The 15,968-nt window shown below is 41.7% G+C and overlaps 1 long non-coding RNA gene across 1 annotated transcript; it reads right to left on the reverse strand.

Annotated features, from left to right (window-relative positions):
* Positions 1-1,186: 1,186 nt before the first annotated feature.
* Positions 1,187-15,402, reverse strand: LOC126064541 (uncharacterized). Its single transcript, XR_007514568.1, has 4 exons — positions 15,345-15,402; positions 2,986-3,048; positions 2,372-2,427; positions 1,187-1,417 (listed from the first exon to the last, which is right to left on the reverse strand). It is a non-coding gene; the product is annotated as an uncharacterized LOC126064541 (long non-coding RNA).
* Positions 15,403-15,968: the final 566 nt, after the last annotated feature.

Raw genomic sequence — 15,968 nt, forward strand, 5'->3', positions numbered from 1 at the left:
TTTCAAATAAAGCTAATGTGCAGGAATTTCAGTAGCCTATTCTGCTGCATATCACTGCAAAGTGTTCAAGATCGGGTGAGTAATCATTTTTTAATAAGTAACATTACAAATTTCATATCTGCCCATTTTACAAAGCAAATTTTCAAATATAATCTAATTCTTCATTAAGCTCTCAAATCTCAAAGGCTGTTGTAAAAATGGTAGGTAAGTAGCATATAGCTTTAGGGGGGGATAAAGACCAGGACCAGCCCATGGCGTTTTACCAATTCTGACACCAGCCGTCCCTCCCATGGCTCTTTCCACTTCTTTTCTGGGTTCGATAATCCATTGCAATGGCCACATGGAACTCATAAGCTATACTTACAATTAAGTGGTTTATTAAGGAAGTAACAGAGAACCACATGGGATCAAGATCAACAGGCTACACTCAGGGCCAGGATCAGGAAGCACGTAAGCAAAGTCTCCCTTCTTCAGTGCAGAACAGTTCTCTCAGCTCCTCTCGGTTGTGCAGGCCTCCTCTTGGCTCCTGATGACAGGCTCCTCTCAGCCCCCTGAGGACAGGCTCCTCTCAGCCCCCTGAGGACAGGCTCCTCTCGGCCCCCTGAGGACAGGCTCCTCTCGGCCCCCTGAGGACAGGCCTCCTCTTGGCCCCCTGAGGAAAAGCTTCTTCTGGCCCTGCCATCTGTCACGGCCAAGCTCAGCCGCTGGAGCCCTTCTAGGCCTCTACTGTCTTCAGTATAACAGCTCTTCTTTTGTTACAGTTCTTTTAGGAGGTTCCTTGCCTCCTCTCTCTCTGCTTCTTCTTTCTTCCCTCTGCTTCTTTCTGGTGCTCTTCCTGCTTCTTTCTGTCTCTGAAACCTCTGTGGGTCTGGCTGCATATACACACAACTCCTTGTGAATTTCAGGGCATGGCTTCTCCCAGTGGGGCCACAAACTGATCAATCCCCTCTCCGTAGTCCACAGACATTTCACTGGCATACTAGGCTAAAGTCACCTCATTTGCATAGTCTATCGACCAGTCCCTGCAAGGTGCATACCAATCATAGGGCAGGCTGCTGCCCAGAACCAGACAACAACTATCAAAACCAAGTTGTTTACAGCTTACCCAGGAAATATCAATCAACCTGGACAAAGGTAACAAATCCTCTGGGGTAGAAAACCTCAGGGTTTAGGGGAAAAATCTCTCAAGCTGTTTTTCTAGAACCAAGGCAAAAGGCCCCAAGAAGGAACTCATTTGACCGCAGCTGTTTAGAAGTTTTTGTGAACATTTTGCCATGCCATGACTACATCTTGTATTTGGGGACTTATATATAACGCATAAGTAACAAAATGACATATTTTAGTTGGCATGTCTTGTTTCTAGGCGACCGAGTTTACTGGAATATCTTGAAGATCCCACCAGCAGGGAACAGGAACCCTAAAGGAAGCAAAGATAATGGCATTCATTTGAGCTGATCTCTGTAACCTAATCCAAGGAAAACTTTAATAACTAGACAGCCCTGTTTGTTACTGAGGAGCCCTGGTAGTGCAGTGGTTAAGCATTCCGCTGCTGACCAAAAAGTTGGCGGTTCAAACCCACCAGCTGCTCCATGGGAGAAAGATGTGGCAGTTCTTTTCTATAAAGATTACAGCCTTGGAAACCCTATGGGGCAGTTCTACGCTGTCCTATAGGGCCTCTGGGAGTCAGAATCAACTCGGTGGCAGTGGGTTTTGTTTGTTTTTAAGCCCTGTTATTAGATGATTTGGGACTGGTTTTACTCTTGCAAATAACTGAATGGAGTTTCACATATCTTTTCAAAATGAAGGATGTGAAATGGCAACATTGCCTCGAAGTGCGGGCTCTCACAGAAGTGAATGTAGTTAAAATATTGATGACAAGGTTGCATATGCCTAAACCCAAAAACCCACTGCTGTAAAGTCGATTCCGACTCATAGCGACCCTATAGGACAGAGTAGAACTGTCCCATAGAGTTTTCAAGGAAAGCCTGGTGGGTTCAAACTGCTGACCTTTTGGTTAGTAGCCGAACTCCTAACCACAACACCAGCAGGGTGTCCTTTTAACGGCAGGCAAAGAGATACATTTCCCACCAAAATCTAATGCCACTGCCATCAACAACCCCACGGAGGCTCAGCCACCTAAAATGGAAATGAAAATATAATGTATGGAAATATTCTCTTAGAAAAATTCCTTAAGGCTTCACATGTATTAATGTATTAGTTTGCAAACATTAAGATCAAAGCCAGGGCAACAAATACATCCTAAAAAGTTTTTCGTCAGATTTTTATTAACGATATATAAGTAGCACGGCATAAAAAATTAATAGACTCAAGCCTTGAAATGTCAAACCCAATGATCTCTAGCCACGCTCACCTCCTTGCTTTTTGTTTCACTCTTGCTGGCTCTGGGTCTTCTTGCCTTGAGCAACTCTACATGGTTAAAAAAAAAGGGGGGGGGGAAGGTTAACAGATGGTTTAAGAGCCCCTCATCTGCTGGAGTTAGAAAATAGCAGAGGAAGGAGAATAGGATTTGAGGTGTCAAAAACACGAGGCCTAAATTCATAGATGTGTAATTTCAAGCCTGTAGGCTTACCCAATAAACTGCTAAATATTCAGGTTGAAATAAAATCTACTGTAGGTTTAAAAAAATCAACCCAATACTTATATTATTGTTAACTCGAGTTTAAAAATAAGTTTCTATTGTTTCTTAAATATTTAAAAGGGTGTACGCTGAGTCCTTCCACACTCATTAGACCTTCTGTATGATTTTATGCTCCCAAATCTTTTATTTCCTTGAAGCCCAACTAATCTGATAGAGAAGCAGCCACTATAAAGCAGAGAAAAAAATCTGCGTATTACACATTTTCCACTTCCTGGATCCCAAAATATTCTGTGGTACAAAACTTTCAGTCCCCAAATCTCTCGGATAATGAAATCAGTCCTTAATTGCTAACAGATCTTTGCACAATGTCTATCACAGAAACGTACCAGCGACATGACACAGGACTCCTTCCTTCCATGATGTTAAGCATGTGCTGGCATACTACAGAGCTATGTGAAGAAGAAAATAAAAATTTAAAATATTTGACTTGAAATCCCCAAAGAAAACTTTTGCCTGTTTCTAATCTACACTTATTAGGAACATATTTTAAACAGACAAAAGGGAAAGTGACCACACTACAGCCAAAATGCATCTATTTAAACAGAGAACAATGGCAACCCACCATCAGGAGAACCCTAATTTGGGCAGTGACACCAATGAGATGAGAGAGGAGACAGCTTCACTGTTGCAAAAAATGAGCCTGCTGGAGCTGGACCAATGGGGGCTCCCACCTCTGCCTAGAGAGGAGCTCTGACCAGCCCCAAGACTGCTACCAGCAGCCACCTCTCCCCACCAAGCACACGGCTGCTCCACGGCAGCTTCTGACATAGACGCTGTCTACACAGACTAACTGTTATGAATTGGATTGTGTACCTCCCAAAAACGTGTCAAATTGGCTAGGCCATGATTCCCAGTACTGTGTGGTTGTCCTTCATTTTGTGATCTAATGTAATTTTCCTATGTGTTGTAAATCCTAACCTCTATAATGTTAATGAGGCAGGACACAATCTACAGGATTAGGTTATTTCTTTGAGTTAATCTCTTTTGAGACATAAAAGAAAGAAGTGAGCAGAGCACACAGGTACCTCATTATCACCAAGCAAGAAGAGCCAGGAGTGGAGTGTGTCATTTGGACCTGGGGTGTCTGTGCTGAGAAGCTCCTAGAGCAGGGGAAGATTGATGACGAGGCCCTTCCCCCAGAGCTCAGAGACACAAAGCCTTTCCCTGAAGCTGGCACCCTGCATTCAGACTTCTAGGCTCCTAGATTGTGAGAGATTAAATTTCTGTTTGTTAAAACCATCCACTTGTGGTATTTCTGTTATAGCAGCACCAGATTATCTTTGGATAGTCTGCACTAGATTCTCCCAGCTACAAGATCTGCTAATATGTCTCATCATTCCTTCCTCCTATATTATCACCAAAACCTCCTTGCTTTGCTATCTGAAACTGGTAGGAAGAAGAATAAAAAGAAAAGGGAAGAATCAGGAGGAGAAACAAATGAAAGCAAAACAAAATTGTGCAGAAAAAAACAATAATTCTAGTTTTTTTGGTGTGAGGAACTGGGTGAATGGTGCTGTTATTTCCTGAGATGGGAAAAATCAGAGAAGTGTAGCAGGTAACTCAAGAGTTTTGGGGCACAGGAAACTTGCTATCTCAATTAGAGGGCCATGTGAAAATGTCAAGGAGGTGGTTTCCTGTCAGAAACTCAGGAAAGAGATCCTGGCTGGAGGTAAAACATCCACAACAGAATGAAACACTGCCCAGTCCTGCACCATCCTCACAATCATTGATATGGGAAGCAGGGCCAAGATGGCAGAGTAGTCAGATGCTCCTGGTGGTCCCTCTTATAACAAAGATCTGAAAAAACAAGTCAATCTATTATATATATGACAAGCTAGGAAACCTGAACATCAAAAGCAAAGTTAAAAAATTGGACTGAGTGGCAGGGGGAGGGAGAGATGGTACGGAAGCAGCGAGGAGTGGCTGGACCTGACTTGGTGGGAACCGGCACCCCTCATCCCCTATCCCCTGGCACCCCATCCCCTGTCCACGGTCATGCCAGGGCTGGCAGTAGCATTCAGGACATGGTTACTTCAGCGAAAGAAGATGACCGAAGTGGCACAGCCTCAATCCCCTGTGCAACCATGGCAAGACCGGCAGTAGCATTCGGAGCAGAGTGTCCATAGCCACAGAGAACCAGTGGCACAGAATCTTCTCATGCCTCTGATCAGCAAAAAACAGCACTCTCAGCACAAGATAAGTGATTTCATTTCATATACCACATGGATCTAAAAGCTCCCCTGTTGAAACAACTCTCTCCCATCTATATGATCCCTCCTCCCTCTGCCCCAAGCCGGCTTCAGTCTGTTTCCCTGGGCCTGAGATAGGCTCTGCTGTGCACCCGGAGCCATTCTCCCAGCCTTGGAGGAGGAACAACTTAACAAATGGGGGAAAAATAATCTGCCGGCTCCTCTAAACAGGGAACTTAGAGCAGAAGTGGCTCCTGTCCAGGCACAAGCAGTCCACAGACTTTGAATGCTTTTCACTACCTCATGGACCCATGTGGCCCCATTTCAGCAGCTAGGCTCTTGTTGTTATCTTGCAAGGGTGTATGTGCCTGAGGTCTGACTTTAACTGTTTCAGCTGTGTAGCAGAGAGGCAGGTTTTTGACGTTTGACGCTGCTCTGCCTATGAAGCAGGGTCCTCACCTGTCCACATCAGGGGCCTAGGGACTGGTGGCTCCACCCATGCCACATAGCCACCCAAGACAGGGGTCCAAGTGGTGCCTCCCAGTCCTCACAGTTAAAAGCACTGGGTGCCTACGGTAAGGCAGCAGAGCCCACCCACCTGTGCTCTCTAGAGAACAGGGATGTGCCTTCCTCACAGACACTCAGGGGAAGGTTGTCAGCCCGCTGCCTTGCTCAGAGTGTAACCCCCTGCTGCAACCAGAAACCTGTGCAGATACCAATCACCGCTGCTCCTCTAAGAACGTAGGTGAGAGACTGTACCACACACTTGGTGACTGACCACCTGGACACCTGAGCTGAATCCATACAAGAATACTGAATGGACTCCTAGGCTCATATAGCTGGTAACAGCTCTAGCCATCTGATGACAAGACATGAGAGCTTCAAAGCCTCCAAAATCAGGTTAGTTCACTCAAGTAGCCTATTTGGGTATATGAAAACAAAACAAAGCAAGAAGCTAGGACACAGTAAACAAACATAAAATAAATTAATACAATAAATTATAGATGGCTCAGAGGAAACAGTTGATATGAAATCACATAAAGAAGCAGACCATGATCACTTCAACAAACTCCCAAAACAAAGAAACAAGGAATCTTCTGGATGAAGATACATTCCTGGAATTACCAGATGTAGAACACAAAAGATTAATACACAGAACTCTTCAAAAGATCAGGAAGGAGATCAGACAAAATGCAAAACAAGCCAAGGAACACAAAAATAAGGCAGTCAAGGAAATTAAGAAGGTTATTCAAGACGATTGTCTTAGTTATCTAATGCTGCTATAACAGAAATACCACAAGTGGATGGCTTTAACAAAGAAAAATTTATTTTCTAACATTAAAGTAGGCTAAAAGTTCAAATTCAGGGTGTCATCTCCAGGGGAAGGCCTTTTCTCTCTGTTGGCCTTCTCATCAATGTTCCCCCAGACTAGGAGCTTCTTTGAGCAGGAACCCCCCCACCCCAGGGGGATGGAGAGATGGTGTGGAAGCAGCGAGGAGTGGGTGGACCAAAGGGCACAAGGAATCCTATATCCAGCAAAACTGCCTCTCAAATATGAAGGTGAAATTAGGACATTTCCAGATAAACAGAAGTTTGGGAATTTCCAAAAACCAAACCAAAACCACAAGAAATACTAAAGGGAGACCTCTGGTTAGAAAAACAATAACATCAGATAACAACCCAAAACTAGAATACAGAACAGAGAAACCAGATATCAACCCTGATAGAGAAATCACAAAAATAAATCAAGATTAAAAAAAAAAAAAAGGTAAAAACAGAGAAACACAGATGTCATTCTGTAAAAGATGATAACATTAAATCAATAAAGAAGGACTAAATAATGTAGTCATAGATCTTTCATATGGAAAGGAAGTCAAGGCAATATATGGAGATAAAAGTTTGGTTTAAACTTAGAAAAAGGGCAATAATAAGGAAACCACAAAGGAGACTCACATCAAAATAAAATACTATCAATGATATGCTTGAGCCCATTGTTTCAGCCACTGAGTCAATCCATCCCCTCAAGGGTCTTCCTCTTTTTCGCTGACCCTCTACTTTACCAAGCATGATGTCCTTCTATAGGGACTGATTCCTCCTGATAACATGTCCAAGGTATGTGAGACAAAGTCTTGCCATCCTTGCTTCTAAGGAGCATTCTGGTTGTAATTCCTTCCAAGACAGATTTGTTCTTTCTTTTGGTAGTTCATGGTATATTCAACATTCTTCGCCAACACCACAATTCAAAGGCATCAATTCTTCTTCAGTCTTCCTTATTTATTGTCCAGCTTTCCCATGCATATGAGTCAATTTAAAACACCATGGCTTGGGTGAGGTGCACCTTAGTTCTCAAGGTGACATCTTTGCTTTTTAACACTTTTTTAAAGAGATCTCTTCCAGCCAATTTGCCCAATGCAATGCGTCTTTTGATTTCTTGACTGCTGCTTCCATGCTTTCACATGCATATGATGTGATTGAAAATACCATGGCTTGGGTCAGGCGCACCTTAGTCTTCAGGGTGACATCTTTGCTCTTCAACACTTTGAAGAGGTCCTTTGCAGCAGATTTGCCCAATGCAATGAGTCTTTTGATTTCTTGACCACTGTTTCCATGGCTATTGATTGTGGATCCAAGTAAAATGAAATCCTTGACTTCAATCTTTTCTCTGTTTATCATGATGTTGCTCATTGGTCCAGTTGTGAGGATTTTTGTTTTCTTTATGTTGAGCTGTAATCCATACTGAAGGCTGTGGTCTTTGATCTTCATTAGTAAGTGCTTCAAGTCCTCTTCACAAGCAAGGTTGTGTCATCTGCATAATGCAGGTTGTTAATGAGTCTTCCTCCAATCCTGATGCCCCGTTCTTCTTCATATAGTCCAGCTTCTCGGATTATTTGCTCAGCATACAGATTGAATACGTATGGTGAAAGAATACAACCCTGAAGCACACCTTTCCTGACTTTAAACCAATCAGTATCCCCTTGTTCTGTCCGAACAACTGCCTCTCGATCAATGCAAAGGTTCCTCATGAGCAAAATTAAGTGTTCTGGAATTCCCATTCTTCGCAGTGTCATCCATAGTTTGTTATGATCCACACAGTCGAATGCCTTTGCATAGTCAATAAAACGTAAACATCCCTCTGGTATTCTCTGCTTTCAGCCAGGATCCATCTGACATTAGTGATGATATCCCTGGTTCCACGTCCTCTTCTGAAACCGGCCTGAATTTTTGGCAGTTCCCTGTTGATATACTGCTGCAGCCGTTTTTGAATGATCTTCAGCAGAATTTTGCTTGCGTATGATATTAATGATATTGTTCTATAATTTCCACATTCAGTTGGATCACCCTTCTTGGGAATAGGCATAAATATGGATCTCTTCGAGTCAGTTGGCCAGGAAGCTGTCTTCCATATTTCTTGGCGTAGACGAGTGAGCACCTCCAGCGCTGCATCTATTTGTTGAAACATCTCAATTGATATTCCATCAATTCCTGGAGCCTTGTTTTTTGCCAGTGCCTTTTTTTTTTTTTTAGTGCAGCTTGAACTTCTTCCTTCAGTACCATCGGTTCCTGATCATATGCCACCTCTTGAAATGGTTGAATATCGACTAATTCTTTTTGGTATAATGACTCTGTGTACTCCTCCCATCTTCTTTTGATGCTTCCTGCATCATTTAATATTTTCCCCATGGAATCCTTCACTATTGCAACTCGAGGCTTGAATTTTTTCTTCAGTTCTTTCAACTTGAGAAACACAGAGCGTGTTCTTCCCTTTTGGTTTTCCATCTCCAGCTCTTTGCACATGTCATTATAATACTTTACTTTGCCTTCTCGAGAGGCCCTTTGAAATCTTCTGTTCAGTTCTTTTACTTCATCAACTCTTCCTTTTGCTTTAGCTGCTTGATGTTTGAGAGCGAGTTTCAGAGTCTCCTCTGACATCCATCTTGGTCTTTTCTTTCTTTCCTGTCTTTTCAGTGACCTCTTGCTTTCTTCATGTATGATGTCCTTGATGTCATTCCACAACTTGTCTGGTCTTTGGTCAGTAGTGTTCAATGCGTCAAATTGAATAGGTATGGTGAAAGGATACAACCCTGATGCACACCTTTCCTGACTTTACACCACACAATATTCCCTTGTTCTGTTCGAACGACTGCCTCTTGATCCATGTACAGATTCCTCATGAGCACAATTAAGTGTTCTGGAATTCCCATCCTCTGCAATGTTATCCATCATTTGTTATGATCCACACAGTCAGATGGCTTAGCATAGTCAATAAAACACAGGTAAACATCTTTCTGGTATTCTCTGCTTTCAGCCAGGATCCATCTGACATCAGCAATGGCATCCCTGGTTCCATGTCCTCTTCTAAATCTGGCTTGAATTTCTGGCAGCTCCCTTTCGATATACTGCTGCAGCTGCTTTTGAACGATCTTCAGCAAAATTTTGCTTGCATGTGATATTAATGATATTGTTCCACAATTTCCATAACCAGTTGGATCACCTTCTTGGGAATAGGCATAAATATGGATCTCTTCCAGTTGGTTGGCCAGGTAGATATTTTCCAAATTTCTTGGCATAGACAAGTGAACACTTCGAGGGCTACATCCGTTTGTTGAAACATCTCAGTTGGTATTCCGTCAATTCCTGGAGCCTTGTTTTTCGCCAGCGCCTTCTGGGCAGCTTGAATTTCTTCCTTCAGTACCGTCAGTTCCTGATCATATGCTACCTCCTGAAACGGATGAACATCAACCAATTCTTTTTGGTACAGTGACTGTGTATTCCTTCCATCTTCTTTTGATGCTTCCTGCATCATTTAATATTTTCTCTGTAGAATCCTTCAGTATTGCAACTTGAGGCTTGAATTTTTCTTCAGTTCTTCCAGCTTGAGAAATGCTGAGCATGTTCTTCCCTTTTGGTTTTCTAACTCCAGGTCTTTGCAAATGTCATCATAATACTTTGTCTTCTCGAGCTGCCCTTTGAAATCTTCTGTTCAGGTCTTTTATTTCATCATTTCTTCCTTTTGCTTTAGCCACTTGATGTTCAAGTGCAAGTTTCAGAGTCTCTTCTGACATCCATTCAGGTCTTTTTTTTCTCTACTGTCTGTTTAATGACCTCTTGCTTTCTTCATGTATGATGTCTTTCCACAACTCATACATGGTCTTCAGTCATTAATGTTCAACACATAAATCTATTCTTGAGATGGTCTCTAAATTCAGGTGGGGTATACTCAAGGTCATACTTTGGCTCTCATAGACTTGTTCTAATTTTCTTCAGTTTCAGCTTGAACTTCCATATGAGTAATTGATGATCTGATCTGCAGTCAGCCCGTGGCCTTGTTCTGACTGATTATATTGAGCTTTTCCATCGTCCCTTTCCAAATATGTAGTTGATCTGATTCCTGCATATTCCATCTGGTGAGGTCCATGTGTGGAGTGGGAGGGGCAAGAAAGTTGGGAGCATTTTAAGGAGAGAGAATAGTTATAGATCACATGCACATGTTGTTAGTTGCCATTGAGTCAATTCTGACTCATAGCAACTGCATGTGGCACAGTAGAAATACTCCATAGGGTTTTTTTTTTTATTAACTTTTATTAAGCTTCAAGTGAACGTTTATAAATCCAATCAGTCTGTCACATATAAGTTTACATACATCTCACTCCCTACTCCCACTTGCTCTCCCCTTCTTGAGTCAGCCCTTTCAGTCTCTCCTTTCATGACAATTTTGCCGGCTTCTCTCTCTCTCTATCCTCCCATCCCCCCTCCAGACAAGAGTTGCCAACACAATCTCAAGTGTCCACCTGATATAATTAACTCACTCTTCATCAGCGTCCCTCTCCCACCTGCTGACCAGTCCCTTTCATGTCTGATGAGTTGTCTTCGGGGATGGTTCCTGTCCTGTGCCAACAGAAGGTCTGGGGACCATGGCTGCCGGGATTCCTCTAGTCTCAGTCAGACCATCAAGTTTGGTCTTTTTATGAGAATTTGGGGTCTGTATCCCACTGTTCTCCTGCTCCCTCAGGGGTCCTCTGCTGTGCTCCCTGTCAGGGCAGTCATCGATTGTGGCCGGGCACCAACTAGTTCTTCTGGTCTCAGGATGATGTAGGTCTCTGGTTCATGTGGCCCTTTCTGTCTCTTGGGCTCTTAGTTGTCGTGTGGCCTTGGTGTTCTTCATTTTCCTTTGCTCCAGGTGGGTTGAGACCAATTGATGCATCTTAGATGGCCGCTTGTTAGCATTTAAGACCCCAGACGCCACATTTCAAAGAGAGATGCAGAATGATTTCATAATAGAATTATTTTGCCAATTGACTTAGAAGTCCCCTTAAACCATGGTCCCCAGACCCCCGCCCTTGCTCCGCTGACCTTTGAAGCATTCATTTTATCCCGGCAACTTCTTTGCTTTTGGTCCAGTCCAATTGAGCTGACCTTCCATGTATTGAGTGTTGTCTTTCCCTTCACCTAAAGCATTTCTTATCTACTGATTAATCAATAAAAAACCCTCTCCCACCCTCCCTCCCTCCCCGCCTCGTAACCACAAAAGTATGTGTTCTTCTCAGGTTTACTATTACTCAAGATCTTATAATAGTGGTCTTGTACAATATTTGTCCTTTTGCCTCTGACTAATTTCGCTCAGCATAATGCCTTCCAGGTTCCTCCATGTTATGAAATGTTTCACAGATTCGTCACTGTTCTTTATCGATGTGTAGTATTCCATTGTGTGAATATACCACAATTTATTTACCCATTCATCCATTGATGGACACCTTGGTTGCTTCCAACTTTTTGCTATTGTAAACAGAGCTGCAATAAACATGGGTGTGCATATATCTGTTTGTATGAAGGCTCTTGTATCTCTAGGGTATATTCCCAGGAGTGGGATTTCTGGGTTGTATGGTAGTTCTATTTCTAACTGTTTAAGATAACGCCAGATAGATTTCCAAAGTGGTTGTACCATTTTACATTCCCACCAGCAGTGTATAAGAGTTCCAATCTCTCCGCAGCCTCTCCAACATTTATTATTTTGCGTTCTTTGGATTAATGCCAGCCTTGCCGGTGTGAGATGGAATCTCATCATAGTTTTAATTTGCATTTCTCTAATGGCTAATGATCGTGAGCATTTTCTCATGTATCTGTTGGCTGCCTGTATATCTTCTTTAGTGAAATGTGTGTTCATATCCTTTGCCCACTTTTTGATTGGGTTGTTTGTCTTTTTGTGGTTGAGTTTTGACAGAATCATGTAGATTTTAGAGATCAGGCGCTGGTCGGAGATGTCATAGCTGAAAATTCTTTCCCAGTCTGTAGGTGGTCTTTTTACTCTTTTGGTGAAGTCTTTAGATGAGCATAGGTGTTTGATTTTTAGGAGCTCCCAGTTATCTGGTTTCTCTTCATCGTTTTTGGTAATGTTTTGTATTCTGTTTATGCCTTGTATTAGGGCTCCTAGGGTTGTCCCAATTTTTTCTTCCATGATCTTTATCGTTTTAGTCTTTATGTTTAGGTCTTTGATCCACTTGGAGTTAGTTTTTGTGCATGGTGTAAGGTACTCCATAGGGTTTTTAAGACTCAGATTGCCAGGCCTGTCTTCCGAGGTGCCTCTGGGTGGGTTCAAACCGACAACATTTCAGCCAGTAGTCCAATGCTTAACCATTTTACATCACCCAGGGACTCCTTCACACACATAGATAGCTGTATTTCTAGGTCCCTAGAAAAGACCAAAAGACTTGCATCAAACAGGAAGAGAGATTGTCTTCAGGAAGTGGAATTATGGAAATACAGTCTTTGCTGGTGTTTCTGTATTTTGGGGGATTTTCTTAAATTTTTGCAGAGTATGTGTTTCATTTTATAAATAGGTAAAAATAATGAAGCTGTTTTAAAAACAGAAATAAAAACTTAAAACCCCAGCAAAACAAGATTTTTGGGGGGAATAGAAAGCAGCTTAACCCAATTTCCTGTAGAAAAACTGCCGCCCTAAATGTGAATGCTTCTTCAAGTATTAATTCAGATATTTATGATTACCCTCTACAAACAGGAAAAGTACTAACAAATCACTTGGTAAAATGAAGAAAAACAACATACCAAAGACAAATCTGCAAAGCTACTTAAAACACAAAAGGATGTCTTAGCAGGACATGTATGTCCTTTTCAGAGACTTCAGGTAAAATGGTTGAAGATAATCTTCCAGTCGTCCCTGGAACGTGGTTGTCATGGATTGCATTGTGTCCCTCCTCCCACCCCAGATATATGTCAAATTGGCTAGGCCATGATTCCCAGTATCGTGTGATTGTCCACCATTTTGTGATGTGATGTGATTTTCCCATGTATTGTAAATCCTACCTCTATGATGTTAATGAGGCAGGATTAAAGGCAGTTATGTTAATTAGGCAGGATTCAATCTACAAGATTAGGTTGTGTCTTAAGTCAATCTCTTTTGAGATATAAAAAAGAGAAGCAAGCAGAGAGACATGGGGATCTCATACCACCAAGAAAGTAAAGCCAGGAGTGCTCATCCTCAGGACCGGGGGTCCCTGGGCTAAGAAGCTCCTAGAGCAGGGGAAGATTGATGACAAAGACCTTCCTCCAGAGCCGACAGAGACAGAAAGCCTTCCCCCGGAGCTGGCACCGTGAATTTGGACTTCTAGCCTCCTAAATTGTGAGAGAATACAATTCTGTTTGTTAAAGCCATCCGTTTGTGGTATTTCCGTTATAGCAGCACCAGATGACTAAGATAGTGGTGTAAAGAAGGAAAATTCCCTACCAGATCAATCTGTGAAATAATACAGAAAAGATGCAGGAAGGCTTGGGAAGGCTAATGATACTTATTCAGAAACCCATGCAAGGGCTGCAGTCTCTTTCCTGTTTTTTTGTGAAGCCCTGCTCTGCTTTGGTGACCTGCTGGCACAGTGGTTAAGAGCTCAGCTACTAACCAAAAGGTCGGCAGTTCAAATCCACCAGCCACTCCTTGGAAACCCCATGGGGCAGTTCTACTCTGTCATATAGGGTTGCTATGAGTTGGAATCAATTCAACGGCAATACTTTTTTTTTTTTTTTTTTGGTTTATATTATGATGGCTAGGACAGATGGGTTCCACAGCCCATTCCCTGTCACAGGGCAGTGATGGCTCATTGGGCTCCAACTTGGGGGTGCCTCCCCTTTCCGGGCCCTGAAGGCCAGCAAGGTATGGGAGCCCCACTCACCCTGAGCAGCCACTCCATCTAGTAGCCGATGCTCTCGAAAGGCCTTCTCTGGCACCCATAGTTTCTCAATCTAAAAACCAAGTCTTCTGAAAGCATCAATGTTATTGAGACTCAATGTCTATAAATTTGAGTAAGTATGTTAAGAAAGACAAACCTGTAGGCTTAGGAAAAAAAAATGCTTTATAAGTTTACACAAATACATCACATTTGAGTTGGTTTTTACTAAACTTTAGCTTTAAGTTCTTGTTGGAAAACATGGTGATAGTACTTACTGAACGACGCTTTGCTTCCTCCCACTTTAAATTTTAAGGATAATAAATTATCGTCAAACTAATTTAGTCTTACTATTACACTTTAACTGCGAGTCTTGAGTCAAGGATATTTTTATGTTAAAGTCTTTGTAGATGCAACATTTTATATGCCGAAGTACCACTGCGTATAATACTGATATTGGAAAAATCTATTAATATTTTGTAAAATGACATGTCTGGCATGGCATTTGGCTTTTCCTGGGGGAAAACAAAATAATTCTACAAAATGTTAGAAATTCTTTGGTGTAGACTACACAAACATGGCAGATAAACTAATCCAAGTAGGTGGAGGTTCTTCATGAATGAAAAATTATTGTTTCAAAAAGATAATAATTTCTGATACAATCGGAAATTTGGGGGTATTAAGGCTCTCTATAAAAACACTTTTCTGAATACTTTGCTTTTCAGTCAGAGAAAAAATTAACTCCTAGAGCCACTCCAGCTGGCACAAAGACATCACATCAAGGTTTCTCTCTGGGATTTGTTATACTAGGGTTCAGCATATTCCAGAATGACTGTTTGTTTCAGACACTTGCCAGCTTTATGAGGTTGGTAAAAATGAGGAAATCTGCTGTGCCTGACCTCATTTACAAAAGGGAATACATATTACACTAGAGTTTAAAGTCCAGAGTATTCATGCTTTAATCTCTGAAACTCCCACCTTCCCGTGGCACTCTCTGCTTTCATCAGTGCTTCTCTCATAGTCATGCCTCTTAGAGTTTTATAACTGTTTAAAAAGGTAATGCTGAAAGAGTTTAAGGCACTGGTATTCATTTTACATTAAATAAAGTGTTGAAACTCCTGATGCTGTACTATAGAGTCACCACCATGCCAGCAGTTTCAATTTTAAACCCATTTCTCCCATTCTGATGTCCTAAGAACATTACCCATGGCACTATTACTTTATAACTTCCATTTTTAATTAAGAAAGTTAAATTGGCAACAGAAAACACATTTCTTTCACATTAGCTTTGTTAACAAAAAGTGAACATTAAAATCAGCGTACCTGTGGATAAAATCTAGCTCCAAACTCCGGCTTCACCTTGATCTTGAAGGCATTCAGTTAAGGGTCTAAGCTTATGACAATCTTAAAATTAAAAGAACAAGGAAAAAATGAAAATATTGAAAACCACCTACTCTGGCTGAATTACTAGCCTAGAAACTAGAATAGATATTTCTATTCAGCAAAGATTTTGCAATTCTAAAGATACTTGAAAAATGGCATTTAGACTATTAGTTGAGGCAGCAAAAAATCCCAGAGAAAGTGAAATAAAAATAATTATTCTCAAAAAGAAACATAGCAGATGTTAATGCATAAGAAGGAAAACATGCAATTATCAAATCTACCTAAGAAACTAATGCTAAGTCTTAAAAACAATGTACAGATGGAAAAGGTTTTTATTACAATAGTAGGATCAAGGATGGAGAAGACATCATGCTTGGTAAAGTGGAGTCAGTGAAAAAGAGAAACGCCCTCAACAAGATGGATTGACACAGTGGCTGCAACAATGGGCTCAAGCATAACAATAATTATGAGAATGACACGGGACCAGGCAGTGTTTCATTCTGTTGTACACAGGGTCACTATGAGTCGGAACCAGTTCGACAGCACCTAACAACCCAACAACAA

Source organism: Elephas maximus, chromosome 21 (assembly GCF_024166365.1).
Source record: "Elephas maximus indicus isolate mEleMax1 chromosome 21, mEleMax1 primary haplotype, whole genome shotgun sequence".
Lineage (NCBI taxonomy): Eukaryota > Metazoa > Chordata > Mammalia > Proboscidea > Elephantidae > Elephas > Elephas maximus.